The sequence below is a fragment of the Mesocricetus auratus genome, unplaced genomic scaffold (assembly GCF_017639785.1).
Source record: "Mesocricetus auratus isolate SY011 unplaced genomic scaffold, BCM_Maur_2.0 Super-Scaffold_100676, whole genome shotgun sequence".
NCBI classification, from domain to species: domain Eukaryota; kingdom Metazoa; phylum Chordata; class Mammalia; order Rodentia; family Cricetidae; genus Mesocricetus; species Mesocricetus auratus.
Window position 1 is genome coordinate 52,824,773 of NW_024429266.1, and position 15,604 is coordinate 52,840,376.

The 15,604-nt window shown below is 46.2% G+C and overlaps 1 long non-coding RNA gene across 1 annotated transcript in view; it reads right to left on the reverse strand.

Annotated features, from left to right (window-relative positions):
- The window catches only part of LOC110341501, a 46,405-nt gene extending 32,177 nt beyond the window's left edge, over nt 1-14,228 (reverse strand). Inside the window, exon 1 of the long non-coding RNA XR_002383468.2 lies at nt 14,137-14,228. This is a non-coding gene — a long non-coding RNA (uncharacterized LOC110341501). The remainder of the gene's footprint in view (nt 1-14,136) is intronic.
- Nucleotides 14,229-15,604: the final 1,376 nt, after the last annotated feature.

Sequence of the window (15,604 nt, forward strand, 5' to 3'; positions counted from 1 at the left end):
CCAAATGAGCAGACACCGCGGGTCTTTCTGACCGGTCACAATGCATGGGGGAGCTCACAATCTTCACTCTAGTAACCCTCTGCTCTCTGTCGTCTCACAATTATATACAGCAGAATTTAAGTAACACTTTTTTAATTTACTTAAAGGAAGGGTTGAAGGAGTAGATTTGGAATTAGCTAATTAAGAAAAGGAAAATGGGGGCTGGAGAGATGGCTCAATTGTTAAAAGTGCACTGTTGTTCCAGTGGCCCCAAGTTCAGTCCCCAGCATGGCACCCGTGTCACATGGCTCACATCCAGCTGCAACTCCAGCTCCTAGCCTCTGGCCTCTGCAGGTACCCACACTCACATGTTCCAAGACAGCCAGGGCTACACAGAGAAACCCTCTGTCTCGAAAAAACCAAAACAAGATAAACAAAAAGTCACTTCTTGGTTAGCCAAATAATTGGAATTTAGTCACTTTCTGATTTTTTTAAGTAGAACAAAATTAATATAATTATTCTAATAAAAGGGGACTTGGAATGAATTCACAATCCAAAGCCACATACAGTTTAGGTAAAAATGACCAGCTACTGGGCCCGCCAGGGGCAGCAGAACTGCATGGCACTGGACTACACACACTTACACACTGTAACAGGCAGACCTAGAAAATATGACAAAAATCAGAGGGCTGCCAGATAACCTGGTGGCTCAGGCTTGTAGCACCAATTACTTAGGAGGCTGAGACAGGGGGATCACACAAGTTCAAGGCTAGCCTGGGAAACTTAGTGAGCTTCTGTTTCAAAATAAAACTATTAAGGGGCTGGAGATACAACAGTATAGCATTTATCTAGCATGTATGAGTGCATTGGTATGAATATATGTATGTATGTTCGCATGTATGTATGCATATATGTATATATGTATGTATGCATGCCTGCACACATGTATGTATGGAATATACAAATGTGTCAAGAGCTGGACTAGACTTTTGCTATGTTGTCCACCTTTGGTTTCTAATGGTGAGAGGCATGTCAGTTCACCACAGCCTAGTACTTGTGTTAACCAGAGGACACTTCACCCTCCACACCTCACTGACTTCTCAGTCATCATTTATCCTATGTCTCCTGGGGTCAACGCTTCCTCCAGCTGTTCCAGGACTATTGCCAGCCCATCCTGCCCTCAGCCATCTGTGGTTTTTCCTTTCCCCACCATCCAAGCAAACCCCTCCCTTGCCCCATGGTTTCTTGCATTTCTCTGTGGTTGCCCGCAGTCTTCCCAATGTGCGAAGTTGCTTATTTCTAATTCTTCTCCTTGAACGACCCTTTAAGGATCTCTTAGCCCTCCGATAGCCTCTAGTGTGCTGCTCCAGATGAACCTCACAGTCAAATGGTGAAGTCTGCAGTCTAAGGCTTGACAGGTCAGTCTTCCAGGCTGTGTCGTCAGCCTTCCAGGCTGTGCGACTGGTTGGGTGGCACATCCTGGACCAGCACTGATGCAGCCCTGCCCTCCTCCACCACAGTCTCTATTTAAATCACCCCACACTAGCCATTAGTTCCCCAGCAAGCTAATGTCTAAAAGCAAGAACACGTATTAGTACCTAATAAGCCAGTTTCCAGATTGCCTTTAGCTGAAATCAAGGGTACAATTTGATTGATTCTAACAGTTTCTTACCAATGTACTTGGAGAGGCCATCCAGCCGGCCTGGGAGAGTTCCCCTGTATCCATTATGCAGTCCTCATCGGACACAAAACCAGGAACTATCTTGTATCAGGAGAGAATGTGCAGCATTTCAATAATTAAGAAATGAAAGGGGGGAGACATACGAGAGCTCTCTCTTGGAAAATAAATAGCACAGTTGGGCCCTTAAGCCCAGCCCCCAGCTGAACTGTGACAAGCTACATACATTTGAGGAAAAATTCGAGGCTGTGTGCAATAGCACTGTCTAGTACAGTACTTAGAAGATGCATATGCCTTGTTTCTTTTTAATATAACCTCAGCATCATTTCATTTTCACTGCTTTTGTTTCTTAATATAAATTATGATTAGGTTAACCATTTAATTACCCATCATTTTTGTTTCAATTCTTTTCTTCAATGCCATGTATTTTCCATCAATTGGAGAAAAACATGGTTTTGAATAGAGTCTGCTCATGTAGCACAGGTTCATCTTGAACTCAGAATTCTCCTGCCTCAGCTCCCAGGTGCTGGCAGGACAAGTGTGCAGCAGCATCACTGGAAAACTGTCAATAGCTTTCTAGTTCCAGAGTCAGTTATGGGGAAGGGAAGGAGAGAGAGAGAGAGAGAGAGAGAGAGAGGAGGGAGGGAGGAAGATGTGTCTAAATCACGTGTTAAAGGATGAGTTTTAAAAAAAAAAGGCTCATTCTTGTACCGGGGAAAACTCCAACAGGAACTAGCAGGAACTGTGGAGTTTGGACAGTGCTTCGAATCCCCTGGGTTAATCTGTAACAGACAATTCTCATCTTTAAATTCCCCTAATGACAAAAACTTGGTTGTAGTAATTATTTAAGAGCTCCTTAAGGAGAAGAAAGAAGATAAAAGTCTAACTACCAGATCAAAATGAAAGGGCTCTAATTTCATGGGGATTTGCATAGCTCGCTGGAGGTTAGAGATAATACCTAATACCATAACTGTTTTTCCTGTATCTCTTTCATTCTATTTAACAATCCAAGTACTGACACAGGGTGGGGGCAGGGGACGGTGGCTACTGGATTTTCTTTCTTGATTCATCCTGAGTTGGTATGAAGTGGGCAGGAGGCTCCAACAGCATTTTAACAGGGGAAAGAAGAGACCGCAGATCCGCAGGGATCATACAGAAATACCTAAATGTGTTTACAAATTCCCAACTCCATTTGTCATCTTTTGTTTTGGTTGCTTTGAGACAGCATCTTACTCTGGCCTCAAACTCAAGGTTATCCTGTACAGGGAGCCACTAGACCTATTGTGTAATTTCTTTTCTTCCCTCCCTTTATTTATTTTGAACAGAGCTGGAAGTGAACTTCAGGCCTTAGACACATGCTGTGACACTGACCTATATCCCTAGATGGATCACTTGTGGTCTTAAAATGCAATAGGGGAGGTGTGGTAGTCTGAATGTAATTGGCCCCCCATAAGCTCATAGGGGGTGGTACTATTAGGAGGTGTGGTTTTGTTGGAGCAGGTGTGGCCTTGTTGGAAGAAGTGTGTCACTGTGGAGTGGGCTTTGAGATCTCATACATATTGAAGCTATGCCCAATGTCTCAGATCACTTCCTGTTGCCTGCAGGTCAAAATGTAGGACTCCCAGCTCCTTCTCCAGCACCATGTCTGCCTGCATGCCACCCTGTCACACCATGATGATAATGGACTGAACCTCTGAAAATGTAAGTCACCCCATTAAATGGTTTTCCTTTATAAGAGTTGCCATGGTCATGGTGTCATTTCTCTTCAGAGCAATGGAAACCCAAAGACGGGAGTGGAGAGATGACTTAGTGATTAAAAGCAAGAAAACCCAGGTTCAATTCCCAGCACCTACATGGCAGCTCACAACTGTCTGTAACTCCAGTTCTAGGGGATCTGATATCCTCCTCTGATCTCCATGAATACCAGGCACGTATGTGATGCACATATACATGCAGCTAAAACACTCAACACATAAAATAAATCTAGATTGTCATGGTGGCACACACCTTTAATCCCCACACTTGGGAGGCAGAGGCAGGCAGATCTCTGAGCTCAAGGCCAGCCTGCTCTACCAAGTGAGTTTTGGATAGTCAGGGCTATGCAGAGAAACCTGTATTGAAAAACCCAAATAAAATTAAAAGTGTCAAATGTAAATAAAAACAGCAGCATGACATTTCACCTATCAGATTAGTAATAAAATGTTTAGAGATACCCAGTGGTGGTTGGGTGTGCAAATACCCTCAGACGTTAGCAGAGGGGCTGGGGAGAGGGCTCAGTTGTAAAGTGCTGACCTTGCAAGCACACGGATCTAAGTTCAATGGCCAGAACCCGTATTTAAAAAAAAAAGGCATACTTGTAAGCCCAGGGCCAGAGGTGGAAGACAGGAGGATCCCTGGGCCTTGCTGACCAGGATGACCTACTTGGTGAGTTCCAGGCCAGTGAGAGCTCTTGTCTCAATTTTTTAAAGGTAAATAATGCCTGAGGAACAATACACAGTGTTGTCCTCTGACCTTCACATGTATATACAGATACACACATACACATGTATGCATATCTACACGTGTGTACCTACCTACACACACATGAATTCAAACATATAAATATATACAAAAACAGTTTTGGAAATGAAAAGATATTGGCAATCTTCTGGGAGCCCAATCTGTTAATACTTACCCAAAGTTAAAATCTGTATAACCTTGAGCATATTTTTCTTGAGACAAGAGTCTAGCTCAAGCCCTAGCTGTCCTAGAACTTACACTGTAGAACAGGCTGCCTTCAAATTCACAGAAATCTACCTGTCTCAAATCCCCAGGGCTGGGATTAAAGGTGTGGGCCTCCATGACTGTCTGTGACCTTGAATATATTTAACCACTAGGGATTTAGTTAATAGCTGTATTTACCAAAAGACCCTAAGCTATGTGCACAGGTTGTCCATGACAGAATTGGTTGAAACAGAAATGAGCAGGAAAATGACTGAATATATTAAAGTGCATTCATCTTAAAAGATTTTATTTGTTTGTTTGTTTTTTTGAGACAGGGTTTCTCTGTATTGTTTTGGAGCCTGTCCTGGAACTCGCTCTGTAGACCAGGCTGGTCTCAAACTCGGATCTACCTGCCTGTGCCTCCTAAGTGCTAGGATTAAAGGCATGTGCCACCAACGCCCGGCATCTTAAGAGATATTAAGTGGTTTCTAGAAAACATTTTTGCATGCTGACATGGAATATCAAGACTTACAAGCTGAAAACCATGCTGAAGAGTAAATAATACAATTATTTTTAAAAAGAGAAAATATTAACTGAGGGAGGACGTATATGTTAAGAGACCCATTTTCTACAACTCCATACTACTTCTGTCATGACAGGGACTAGAGACTAGAACTGATCTGAAATTCTATACCATGGTCACTGACATTTAGTTTAAGGGGGGAAAAAACTTTTAAAGGAAGAAATAGCCTTGAAAGGTGATAGAGAGGCTGTGTCATAGAATGACCACAGGTGACTGGACATACAAGGACTAGTGAGGCTAGTGTGGCCCCTGGCTAATGGGAGCTGAGAACAGGATGAATGGGACTCTGCAGGCATAAGCTCTTTCTGTACATCTGTTCTTTTTTTGCCTGTACAACATCCGTTTCCCTTTCTTTTGGCAGGAGGACATGTTCTCCTTTCAGGAACTGCTTTCCCTCCACCCTTTAGTCCATGCTTCATGTTGGGTGCTGGACCATGATCTCCAGTTACAAAAGTGAGCACTGTCCCTGAAGAACTACCATGATGGCTTCCAGGAGAGAGACTGCCCAGAGATGGCAGAAGAGCGCCACCCACAGAGCGAACGTCTATCTACTGGAGGTTGCGGACAAAGGAGATAATCTCCTCTGAGAGCATGGCTGCCACAGCAAATGTCTGGAACTGATGTGTCCATCGTCACCAACACCTGGGTAGTGATTTGTCTGAAAATGTAACAAAACACAGGAAGGCAGCCTGCGTGATGAGAGACGGGTTCCTGTGGACATGGAACACCTGCATCCAGACTGCAGAAGACTTCCATTTCATATGAGCTTGTGACGTCTCACTCTTCCCTGAGCTGCTGAGAGCTGGGTAGCTGTCAGCTTCATCACAGAATCTCAACAGATATGAGTGCCTTGGGAATTTGTTCCACAGCTGGCAATGGCCACAGTACCCTCTGGTAGCATTTACCACAATGCTTTCTGTTCCGTCCTCACCCTCCCACCCAACCCAGGAGAGGGAACCAAAAGGAGCAGAACCTCAGTGACACGCTTGTGGAACACCACATGGGACAATGTCCTTCACTGCCTTGATTTTCCATACTTAAGTACTTCTGAATGGCATGAATGTCTTAAAGACGACGGGGACTGTGGGGATGATAGATGTAAACTACCTGCTCTGCAAGTATAAGGGACCTGAGTTTGGATCCTCAGGAGACACATAAAAGAGACATATGCCTGGAACCCTATCCTGGGAGGGCAGAGACACATGCCTGGAGCCCTATCCTGGGAGGGCAGAGACACATGCCTGGAGCCCTATCCTGGGAGGGCAGAGACACATGCCTGGAGCCCTATCCTGGGAGGGCAGAGACACATGCCTGGAGCCCTATCCTGGGAGGGCAGAGACACATGCCTGGAGCCCTATCCTGGGAGGGCAGAGACACATGAATCTCAGGGCTTCATTGGCCTGCAAGTCTAGCAGAATTGATGAACTGCAGATTCAGTGACAACCTGCCCCCCAAAAACTAAGGCAGTCAACAATTGAGGAAGATGCCAGTCTGTACACATGCATATACCTACACACACACACACACACACACACACACACACACACATCCATCCCATGAAGTCTTAGTTTTAGTAAGCTATGATATAGACATCTACGCTAAGATATAGGCATCTTTTTTTATTTTTAAAGCAATCTTATTTTACATACCAATCCCAGTTCCCCCTCTCTCCTGTCCTCCTGCTAAATAGAGGCATCATAGACATAAGACAATTGAAGCACCAGACATGTAAATCCCGAGGCTCCCGATGGGCACAGAGTAACCCATCTCAGTGATCTGCTGTGCCCAACAAGGAAGTCACATGACTAAGGTGCACATAACTCATTGCATCCACAGCTCCATATTCTCTACTCTTGGTGCAGAGGTAAAAATTTTTTTTTTGGTTTTATGAGACAGGGTTTCTCTGTATTGTTTTGGAGGCTGTCGGTCCAGCCTGGCCTCGAACTCACAGAGATCCTCCTGCCTCTGCCTCCCGAGTGCTGGGATTAAAGGCATGCACCACCACCGTCCGGCTTTTTTTTTTTTAAGTGGATTTCTAACACACAGACACTACCAACCCGGAAACAGGGCAGGCAGGAGGGGACAGAGGACACTTGGAGGCAGCCATATTTTTCTCCTGTCACTACCACCTGTCCCATTAGTGTCAGGATCCTGTTAACTCAGCAAGCTCGGGATCCAGTCGCTTCAGCACCTGCAGCCCAGGTTCACTGCCAAGTCCCCCAGCCATCTGGCGACCTTAGGATCACCTGCCCGGAGAAGATGCCTTACTCCCTTGCCACGCCTACCACAGTCTCAAACCTGTTCAACAAGCCTGACACGAAAAGTGACAGTCATAACAAGACACCTTACAAGCCGGTCTGCACAGATCAAAGGGCACGGTGAAACGCCATCTGTTCGTTGTGAACATGCTCCTGTCACTTCTCCAAAGAGTGATAGGCTGGCAGTGACCCCTGGCAGATATGGCTCAGCGCAGTGCCCCGTGTCTGGCTGTCAAGCTTGGCAGGACTCCGGGGACCGCAGAGGCATTTCGGTGTTAGACTTTTTTGGTTTCAACGATCTCAAAGGTAGGCACAAAATAAAGGCAAGGCAAAACCCAAGTGGAAGATGCTTCTGGTGTGTGTCACTCTGGTGTGTGTCACTCAGCTGCTCTCCCAATTCCATGTCTATGCCACAACAAACACACAGCCTGGACCACTTATCTGAATACATGGCTGCAACCAGGTATTTTCTCACAAATACACAGGCATGATGGGCTTTAGGTGATGAGGTACAGCTGTGGAAGCTGGGTGTCTAATGTGGAGGAACCGATCTGGTGAGGCTGTGAGCGGGCCTGCCTGGGAGTATGGCCTGATGCCCTCATGGGTTAAGTAAGAGGACTGGAAATGCTCTGCCCTCCCTCCCCCCTCCCTCTCCTTCCTCTCACCTTCTCCTCCCTCCCTCCCTCTCTCCTTCCCTCCCTCTCTCCTTCCCTCCCTCTCTCCTTCCCTCCCTCCCTCCCTCCCTCCCTTCCCTGTCTTCAGTGCTAGGGATGGAAGCCAAGGTCTCGCCTCGCACATGCTAGGCAAACACTGTCCCACGGAACCACATTCCCAGTCTGTGCTTTCTTCCATCGGGTCACTGGTCCCGGTCATGCGGCTCCACTCCACATAACCACCTCCCAAACGTTCCATCTCTGTATGAATTCAGAGAAGACGCATTCAAGCATGACCCTGCCACATGCCTTCCCTGGCTTGGCTGAAAGTTCAGTGGATTTTCAGTTGTGCATGGCAACGGCAGCCCACACAGCCGGCAAGGGTCAACACTGACTGTGGTGAGCTGAAAGGAAGAGCCACTGCAACTAAGCCTTCAGTCAGGCTCGGGCTTTTGCAGACTGGTTTTCTAGCACTACACAGCTTTTCTCCTTCTGCACTGCACACGTTCTCCGGAAGCTCCTGCCTGAGGGTTCACGGGCAGCATTGCTCTCTCTCTCTCTCTCTCTCTCTCTCTCTCTCTCTCTCTCTCTCTCTCTCTCTCTCTCTCCCTCTCCCTCTCCCTCTTTCTCCCTCCCTCTCTCCCCCTCTCCCTCTTCCCCTCTCCCTCTCCCTCTCTCTCCCTCCCTCTCTCCCTCTCTCCCCCTCTCCCTCTTCCCCTCTCCCTCTTCCCCTCTCCCTCTCTCTCCCTCTCTCCCCCTCTCTCCCTCCCTCTCTCCCTCCCTCTCTCTCCCTCCCTCTCTCTCCCTCCCTCTCTCCCTCCCTCTCTCTCCCCCTCTCTCCCTCCCCCTCTCCCTCCCTCTCTCCCTCCCCCTCTCCCTCCCTCCCTCTCCCTCCCTCTCCCTCCCTCTCCCTCTCTCTCTCTCCCCCTGCTTGATCTTCGTTATTTCAGTCTACCCTACACACCACCACCTCTGCATAGACACGTGCTCTCTGAAAACAAAGAAACTGGTGCCAAGCAATTCTGGCATTTACCTCCGAAAGGTAGTATGCTAGCATGACGGACTGCAGTGGTGAGAGCACTAAAATGGGATCTATTATCCATATTATCCAAAGGCTTCCCCATGTCTGCAGAGGCTATCTAGAAGTCTACCATGCTGTAAACCATAATGTCCTCCATGGGTTCATGTTTGAGCACGAGGCCCCCAGATGGAGGTGCTGTTTAGGGAGGTTATGGAACTTTCTAGACACAGGACCTACCTTGCAGACATAGGGCCACAGTGGGCAGAGCTGGAGGGTTGATCTACCTGGTTTGGACAGAACTCTGTTTCCTGGTCCTCCAGAATGTGGGCAAGCTGGGCCTCATGTTCCCACTGCCACAGGCCGGAGCCATCCTGGTGACTGCTTTCCCTGCCATGGAACCGCAAGCCAGAATAAATCCCTTCCTCCTTTAAGTTGCATCTTAAATTTGCATCCAGAATTTGGTCACAGTGACTCGTAAAGGATCAAAAAGAGGTCTCTCGGGCTTCTGGAGACGTAATCCATGAGATGTCCCTTGCTAGGCTAGTGAACCAATTACTACTTTCCTTAGTTTCCCCCCCCTACATCTATTTATTTATTTACCTACCTACCTACCTACCTACCTATCCATCCATCCATCCATCCATCCATCCATCCATCCATCCATAAGGGGATTCTCTCCTCTCATCACTTAGTTCCCAGGAGTAGAACTCAGGTGTCCAGTCTTGGTGGCACATCCCCACTGAGCCATCTCGCTGGCCCAACTGCCCTTAAACCATAGCTGTTCCATTTTCAGGAAAGCCTTCTCGCCTTGTATGTGGGTCACTACCACAGTGAAAGCATCTTACAGGAAAGAATCATTTGCTAGCTTGATTCCCGATACATAGGTAAGAGATTCTTAAATCAATTTAGTTCTCTTCTTCATCCTCGTAAGACACAGCTCAAACCCTGTGACTTCCTTAGGGCTCGGGCTGTTGACTCGGAAGGGCTCCTGCCACCCTCACCCTTAAGAACTCAGGATTGGAGAAGGTTGCTGAGGAAGCCCTTTACTGATGCCTTCAATAGGAGAGGTTCCTAGTCGCAGGCTTATTGGGACCCTCTGCTCTCCCCTTCTAGTTTTGACTGAGTAATTATTTAATTCAAGTGTCTCCCACACCCAACTGTGAGCAGAGTCAGCTATGCTGTACCTCAGCCCTGCACAAAGGGAAACTTGCCTGATGTCAGTGGCCAGTAAAATTCTTCCTGGGCTCTGCTTTCCAAACTGTACCTAAGTCTACACCATACATCTTTTGGTTCTTCTGTTAGAGGGATGGGGTGAGTAGTTTATATCATGTGCTTGTCACCTGGGACATCACTGCATCTCCGAGAACTGCAATATGGAAGATGCTGAAAATTATTCACTTAATGTTTTTCATTTATTGACTGAAGGCCACTTCAGTCAGAGTCTTCCTTAATTTGGGGGATATTCTAAATGCTTCTAAGAAGCATTTTTCATATTGCCTCAAGTTTTCTATAGTACAATGTTGTCACCGAGTATTCCTGTAACTGCAAGTGCCTCTGGAAAGGGCAATACACCAAATTAATGAAGTCTTAATATGAGTTAATTTAATAACAATTAGAAGTCAGTTGCTTTACAAGACCCCAAGAGACAAGTGAGTTGTAAAGGGAAAGATAGCCCAACTTCCAGAGTCTCAGATTTTTCAATCTTCTTTTCATTATGAAGTGAAATTACTTGAAAGTTAATTTTTTTCTACCACAAAACTTCCAAGATAGCAGGATACAAGCATGGACCTTTTTCTCATTCTAATGTTTTTCAAACATACTTTTAACTAGGAGACTCTAGGTTGAGAGGTCCACAAGCTAACACAAGCTAGAGGGTGTTATTGTTTTTTAATGTGTGATTGTGTTTACATTAAACCCTTGTGATCACTGTAAGCATGAACCCAGCTGCTTCAATAATCACACACGAGTGGAAGGGCAAGAATGACATAGTGGTCACAATTTTGTACATACATGATCATGTGAACATGTAAGACAATATATACTCTAGCTCTAGAGACTCAGTATCTACGTTCCCCAGATCCCAATCCAACTTGTTCACGCTCCTCTGATTCCTGTAGAGATGGCTTCCTGGTTCCTACTGAGGAGCCAACTGTCTTGTTCAGGCCCTTTTGTATTAAGCTACTGTGTGCTTCTCTTTAGCTCAGTATCATCTCATCTCGGAAGCTTCTCACCCTCTGGTTGTCTTCACTACAGTGAATCAGTAAACACCCAGACTTAGGGTTCTGCTATCACATTGTGCACAACCTACACTCTGAGCTGTGCCAGGCCCAGCAGAGTAGAGGGTTAGAGACATCGGGTCCAGGCTTTCCACTTGGATTCTTAGAAAGACAAACCGTCAACTATCAGGGAGAACTGGGGTCACAAATGGCTGGGTGACCTGGGGCAGAAAGTCTAAGCAGCATGTAAGACTAGATTGCAGAGAAAGAAACAGCAATCCAAAGATGGCCAAGGTCATTGACTTGTGCAAAGCCATCAAACTGATACAGAAGCCAATGGTAGGAGATGACAGGCGACCAATACAGCCCTTGTAGTTGGCGAGACTTTGGATTTTCTTCCAAGTACAGTAAGAAGCCTTTGGAAGGATGGAGGCAGCATGGTGACATCCTGGTCATGGAGAAGAATATGGGTTTGTGCTGATAGTGAGAGCAGAAGTCAGGAAAGAGGCCTAAATGCTGATGGGGAATTTGGGCTAAACTGAGCTTTTGGTCACCAGCACAGCACCCTCCCAGCGCCTTATTCCTTGAGCCCAGGCCTTTGGCAGCACCCTGAAAAAGCAAGGCAGCTGCCAATGTTTTCCCAGATCTGATCTGCCAGATGCCACCTCTGGGTGTTGGACAGATGAGAATGGAGGGTGAGGAAGGGAAAAAGGGGAACTCTGAAAGCCAGTTTTTTTCTTGGTCTTTCCCTTTATAGCTGAAGAAACATAACTTCCCTAAACGGAGACCACAAAATCTGATGCATCAGCCTGGCCCAGTTCTGGAGCCAGGCCAACAAGTCTGCCACCGCCACTGCCGCTTTCTTCCCCACCCTTGGTTCCCTGGTGTCTCAGTAGAAATGAGAGGAAAGCACACAGGCATCACACATAGTTTGTTGCTAGGCGCAGCATCACCGTGCTCTTCCCTGCGTGAATATCTGGTCCCAGGCACGAGTTCCCAGGGCAGTCAGGGCAGATGCCTTCCTTGTCCTTCACTCACAGGTCAACCCCACCATGCCTGGGTGAGCCTCTGAAGCCATCCAATCTCACAGAACTGCTTTTGTGAGTGAGACATCTCTGAGAAGTTCAATTGTGCTCGAGTCTAAAATCATTTGCCATTCTCCTGTCCCTAACACACAAGTCCCTGTGTGTTGATCTAACCAATTGGTAGTGTTTTGGGTAATACATCATGAGGCCAATGGCGCCTTAACGATGTATTACATTAATATATCATCAAAGCCCTGGCATTGTTGTGATATATTACTTTAATACGTCATTGAAGTGCCATAGCTTTAATGATGGATTACTCAAAACCATAGCAACAGCTAGAAAGATCAAGATAAGTTTTGTATTTTTAAACTTATTCTCAGTAAATATGTTTTTTTTTCTTAAGTTTCCATGGTAAAGTGCATGTTCAAAGGAAATAGACTGTGGGTCCTGGGCATAAGCAGCCCTAGGCTGTTTCTTTGGTTGATCTTCTGCACTGTTTACTTGCTCAACACCCAAATCTATACCTGCTTCAAAATTTATTTAAAAATATCTTATCCAGCCAGGCATGGTGGCTCACCCCTCTAATCCCAGAATTTGGGAGATTGAAGCAGGAGGATTGCTGTGGCTTCAAGGGTAGCCTGGACTATTTAGGGAAACCCTCTCTGAAAAAATAAACATGACCTGGAGAGATGGCTCAGCAGTTAAGAGCACTTTCTGCTCTTGCAGAGGACCCAGTTTGGTTCCCAGCACCCCCCATGGTGACCAACCAACTCTAACTCAGTTCTAGGGAATTCAACACCCTCTTCCCGTATCCACGGGCACTACGCACATGTGGTACACATACATACTCACAAGCAAGCATCCATATGCAATAAAAATAAAATCTTTAAGTAAATAAACAAAAATAAAATGTCTTTCAATGTCACAAAAACAATATCACTACTGAACCAAGGATTTGGCAAGATTGCCAGAGTTCTACTAGCTACAATCATACTTCTATAGTGGTTTCTTCTTCTGACAAGTATTCATGATTTTTCTAAGATACTTTCCAAAGGACTCTAAACTGTCTAAATGATGACATCCCTCAGCACACTGTTAGGACTATTTGCTTTCATACAACAAGACTTTATAAGCTTGACATGGCTGTGCACACCCATAACCCCAGCACTTGGAAGGCTGAGGTAGTATGATTACTGTCGAAACAAAGTGAGACCTAAATCTTTACATTCTCCTCCTGATTGTCATGTAAGTATGCAGACACACACATGCAGGAGGAGGGGGAAGCATGGATGGATGGATAGATACATAGATATAGCTCAGATGTTCTAACAGGCAGCCTTGAGCTTTCGTTAGTTTGGGCACAATAAAAATCGGTGAAGAGATGAGTAGTAGAACATACTGCAACAGATAGAGTATTAGTATAAATATGGAAAATTTTAAAGCATATTTCATGGTAAATCTCACGTGTTTAACCAGAGTGAGGTTCCACTGAGAAATGTGAACAGCAAACCTGTGAGGTATAAAAACACATACATGCATGTGCGTGTGCATGAGTGCCCCCAAAGACCAGACACTGGGGTCAAGCAGCTAACTCTACAGCAAACCTCCTTAATGAAGATAATGAAATTCTAATGACCACAGCTCTTTGAACTCAACTTTTACAAGTTGATTCTTAAGATAACTCAGAGCCAGGCCTGCTGGTGCGAATCTGTAATCTTAGCAAAGGTGAGGTAGGGGTAGCAGGACCAGGTCTAGGCCAGTCTGGGGTACATTAGACCTTGTCAAAAAAGAAGAAGGAGGCCAGGCAGTGGTCTTTAGTCCCAGCACTTGGGAGGCAGAGGCAGGTGGATCTCTGAGTTCAAGGCCAGCCTGGTCTACAGAGGGCGTTCCAGGACATCTAGGGCTGTTACACATTGTAACCCTGTCTCAGGAAGAAGAAGAAAGAAGAAGAAGAAAACTTTAATCACCTGTTTCTCTTTATCTCCCTTTGGCCTCAGGGCTTTTTACCTTTACTTACTCTCTTGCTGTTTCTTTGTCTCACTGGTGACTGCCCGGCTTCTTGCTCCAGGCTTCTCCCTCGTTCTTCCTGTCTCCTTTTCCTCTTATTCTTCCTCCCAAGCCTAGATTTCTCCTATTTATTGTCTCTTCCTGGAAGCCCTGCCCATCCCTCTCCTGCCTAGCTATTGGCCATTCAGCTTTTTAGTAGACCAATCAGGTACCTTAGGCAGGCAAGGTGAAACAGATGCAACACTTCTTTACATAATTTAAAACACATCCTTACATCATTAAACAAATGCAGCATAAACAAAAGTAGCACATCTTTACACAGTTAAGGTAATACTCTGCAGCATAAACAAATGTAACACAACTTTGCCTAGTTAAAATATTCCACAGCACTTGACCAGGAGTTCAAGGCCTGTCTGGGCCCTGAGAGCCTGTTTCAAACAAACAAAGAACGGGTCCTGCTGATTATCAGCATACTGGAAACTGAAGCAGGAGAGTCACAAATCCATGGGCAGCCTGAACTACAAATGGAAATCTGGGCTCAGAATACCAAGGGCTGGGGATGTAGCTCAGTGGTACTTGTCTAGCATGTACAAGGCCCAGGGTTCCATTCTGATGCTGCATATAAATAAGTACAACAAAAGTAAGTGCAGAATCAGAGTTATTTAGAGAAGAGTAATCCATTTCTAGGCAGAAGAGCAAGCATGTTCCTGGAGTCTCTGAGAGATAGCCTTGTCTCTTACCCATGTACAACACCCACTCAAGTCTATCAGGCCAGAGCCTTCTGAATATCTCTCAGGGCAGGAAAGCCTCTCTTCATGCCTCCCTGATTTGGGAATTGAATTCTCTCTCTCTCCTCCTCTCTTCATCTAGGTTGAATGGCCGCTGTAAGGGAACCAGCTCCTGGAGAATAGATGAGGCGAGAATCACTGACTCAGCACACGCTGCTCCCGCCCCCATGCTCAAGCTCAGGGATCAGTTTAGTGTCAATCACCACACAGAGGGAAAAGGGCTGGGGAAGGGAAGGGCCGGGGAGATTCATACAGAAGAGGGGGAACAACAAAGACCCTCAAGTCGGGGATATGAGGCCCCGTTAAGGTTGGACCGGAGGAAAATACAATGCCAAATGTGCCCACAGTTTGATCTTGGAGGTAAAGAGAGTCTGGTTGCTTGTACACCCCAATGAACCTCAGGCTCTGATGGTCCCCAGAGGCCTATGAAGTACTGAGTGACCCCAAAAGCTCAGCAACACTTCCAGAGGGACTCTTTATTATCGTGGTGACCATTTGGTGGAGAGTAGCTGCTGTCCCCATCTTCTGCTCTAGGCCCCAAAATGCTTCTTTTAAACCACAGCCTACACCCCTCCTCCGGGAAGCCTTCTTGCCTTTCCTGAGCTGGGGTAGATAGTTCAGACAGCGAAGTTCTTGCTGTGCAAACATGAGGACCTGAGTTCATCCTGGTGTGCGCACACACACACCATA